The following is a 3,603-nucleotide window of genomic DNA, read 5'->3' on the forward strand; positions in this document are numbered from 1 at the left end:
CCAAGGAGGCACGCTATCGTGTGCGGTGGTTTGTGTCCCGCTCTTTCCGCACCCAAAATCCGGCACATGAACTGTATGACTTATGGACCCGGGCCCCCGTGTCAGACACTAGGCTGCCTGGGTCCTATGTGCTCGTCGAACGAGATTTCTTGCGGTGTTTCAGGGGCGCGCGGTAGAGTTTCCCTGAGAAAGGATTCAGGTTTCCTTGAAAAAGGATTCACCCCGCATGCAGCAGTTACCTTTTCGCATTCTCTCCCAAATTTCGCATTCTCTCCCAATCGGCTGCACCCCTTTGCCTTCGTGCTCCTCTGTTCCACGCCCGCGCCGCCGCACACGCCATGGCTTCGCTCGGTCATCCTGATCGCTTTCAAGCTGAGGAAGCGCTTAATCTGGTGTGTGGCCTGCTTGGGTGGAGCGCGCTAGGGCTCGCCAGAAGAATCCGTGCCGGCGCTGCCCCCCTTGGCGATCTCGCCGCCGAGGAGTTTGTGCTATTCACCTCCTACATCTCTTGCGGGTTGGCGCTACTGATTTCGCCCTTCTTCCTGCTACTGCTGGAGGAGTTCGGGCTTCAGCTTCAACACCTCACGCCCCACTCCATCCTCCAGGCAGCAATCTTCGTCCACCTCTACGAGATGTTCGTAGGTGTGGCCCCCTGCACTTCCCTCTTCCACTACTTCTTCATGTTGGTCAGGTCTGGGAAGACTAGGGACCACATCAGTGCCTACTACTTTCAGACAAGGCCAGATCCGCCCGTAGTCTACATCCCCACCTTTGGTGGTGTGAGGTGGGAAAACTGGCGCATCGATTGGGTGATTGCTAGCACCGAGGCCACGACCGCCTCATCCTACCGAGCAATGGGCCAGCCCTCAACCGCAAGCAATGGAGGACCAAGCCATCCCTCTCGCTAGAGTTCCTACCCATATTGGACAGGATCAAGGTCTTGGCCACGGGCGGCCTAACATCGATGCACGTCGTCGGCGATCTCCTGAAGCACCGGATCGCGCCGCTGTAGAGGAGGCCACGCCTGTCCTGCTGGTTCACCGGCTCAAACGACATCGGTAGGATCCAGAGCGGGCCAGGTACCGATCTGTCCTGGGACGAGCTGGAACTCCTGGTGGGAGGGATTACTAGGGAGACTTTTGTCCCTGAATCCCTGATACTCCCCCAGGACATCCCGGCGCTCTGTGATGACCCAGGCCTGAGGACGGCGATCTTGGCCACGTTGCTGACCCTCGACGATAGTGGCGTGGCGGTTCGCCAGACCGGCGGCCGGGACCCCTCCGCGGGATCCGGATCTCTCATGCACCGGCTGGGGGTCCCTAGCCCGCCGGTGTGGCTCCCAGCGCCAATCCTGCCATGGCCCCCAGCCCCTTGGATAAGGGCAAAGGGGCTGCAAGCAGTGCCTCCGCCCCAGGTAGCTCCGGGGGGTCAGAGGAGGAGAGGCGACGCAGGCTGCATCGCGCTGATGGGTCGCTCGTTTCGAAGCCCCCCAGAAGTGCCAGAGGGCTGCAGGTGGGACCAAGGAGGCCAGCTCCCAGGCCCACGACGCGCAGAGGCGCATCAGCCCTCCGGCCCCACCACCACCACCACCATCCGGGGGTGATCACCACCAGGAGCACCAGCAGTAGCAACAGCAACAACAGCAGCAGCAAGAGCGGTGATCGCCTCGCTTCTAGGGTCACTAGAAAGTCCAGGGCCCTATGTAAGTGTAGTCCCTTTTTCTTCGAGCCTAATCATCATGTCGACAAGTCTTAACCCATCATTTGTTTGCCAGGGCTTCTTCCTCCGATGCTCCCAAGGCCACGCCTCCTCCGCCAGATACCAGGCCCACCGACGGGTCTGGCTCTCAGCAGCAGGAATTTGCTGAGGGTGGTGCCGGCGGTCCACTCCCAACTGCTGCCAGGACAGCGCCAGCGGCTTCCCATGCCCCACCCGAGGGTCCGGCGCGGCGGCGCCAGCGTCAGGCAGCGTCGCAGTGGCGGAGGAGGTCCCAGATGGGGGATTCGTGCCCACTCCCCACACTGGGGGTGACACAGGAGGCGCATCTAGCTCCAACCCCCTGCCTGCTCTAGAGGAGATGGAGGTGGTGTTTGGGCGGCGATTCCAGTCGGGTGCCGAGCAAGAAGCGGCGCCAGTCCCCCTCCCCTGCATGCTGTCCCGCGCCCACCAGGTTCTCAGTGAAACTGAGGCAACAATCTTGTGGGAGTGGGAGGCGCTTGAAGCTGAGCACCAGCGCCTCAATGATTGGCGCACCCAATTGGAGGAGCGCACCAAGACGACGTCCTGACAGTTCACCTCCGAGCGGTCCCAACTCGAGCGGGACCGCAAGGAGTACAAGAAATACCTCCAGAGGGTGTGTGCCAGGGAGATGGAGGCGACCCAGAGGGAGAAGAAGGTGGCTAGGAGGGAGGAAGCCGTGACCCAGAGGGAGGCCGTCACGATGGAGTACCAGGCCAAGCTAAGCGCTCTGGACCAAACTCTGGAAGCCCAGCGGGCCCAGCAGGTGAAGGCCGTGGAAAGGCTGCAGAAATGGCATCAAGAGCTCGAGGGCAAGGCCAGCGACGCCGCCCTCGCTGAGGAAAACCTTAAGGAGAAGGAGTTGTCCTTGGACAGGCGGGAGACGGACCTCGCCAAGCGAGAGACATATCTCGCCTTCATGGAAGAAATGCTCACCCGGCGAGGTGAGTTGCTAGCCGAGCACGAGCTCGAAGTAGAGGAAAAAGAGAGGAAGCTGGAGGAGCAGATCCGCCAGTTCAATGCGGCGCAGGCGGCGCCGGGCCCCTAGGCAATGAAGGCCACCAGAAAGGCCCTCGAGGATCTCCAGGCAGAACACCACGCCGGGGTCTAGCGCATCGCCGAGTGGGCCAGCGAGGCAAGCACGGCACTGGTGCCACTAGGGATGAGCCCCATCCCAGTGTCGAAGCTGCCAGTGTCAATCTTCGATGCCCTCCCGGTGCTGGACTCAGCCGCCGATCGCCTTCGGCGCCTGGATCAGATCCTCGGTGCCTGCCTGGAGGCAGAGGACAGCAAGCTCTGTCGGGCGGTGGTTGAATACGTCCTGACGTGCTTCCGGAGTCACGACCCTGCCATATCCTTGCTGCCGGTGATCGATGGTCCGGTAGCCGCCACAAAAGATGCTGCCTAGGAGAGTGTACAAGATGTCGTGGAGACGGCGGCCGCTCGCTTTCAGCGTGATCCTACCGACGCCGAATAGCTAAACCTATAGAGACAAGGCGAGGGTCCCGCTGGGGGCGGCTGTAATAACTTTTGGTTATGTAACGTATTCTAGGAACCGTTAATCAGGTAGCACTGGAATTTAAACTTATATGTATGTTATTTGTCCTTGCTGTGTGTAGCGTCATCAACTTCCCCCTGGTACTTGGCCCCCTGGGAGGTAGGCTCGAAGTGTCGAGGCTGGATACCAGTATACCAAAGATAAAATTTGTGGTCCGATCCCTAGGAGGTAGTCTCTATAGTTTGAGACTACCTACCACTGGACTGGGACCTGGACCTGCACACAGCTTCGACTTTGAAGTTTTAGGAGCACACCCATAGGGCCCTTCATCTGGTATCTTTCATCCTTTGGTTCATGCAATAGGACTT

Source organism: Zea mays, chromosome 3 (assembly GCF_902167145.1).
Source record: "Zea mays cultivar B73 chromosome 3, Zm-B73-REFERENCE-NAM-5.0, whole genome shotgun sequence".
NCBI classification, from domain to species: Eukaryota; Viridiplantae; Streptophyta; class Magnoliopsida; order Poales; family Poaceae; genus Zea; species Zea mays.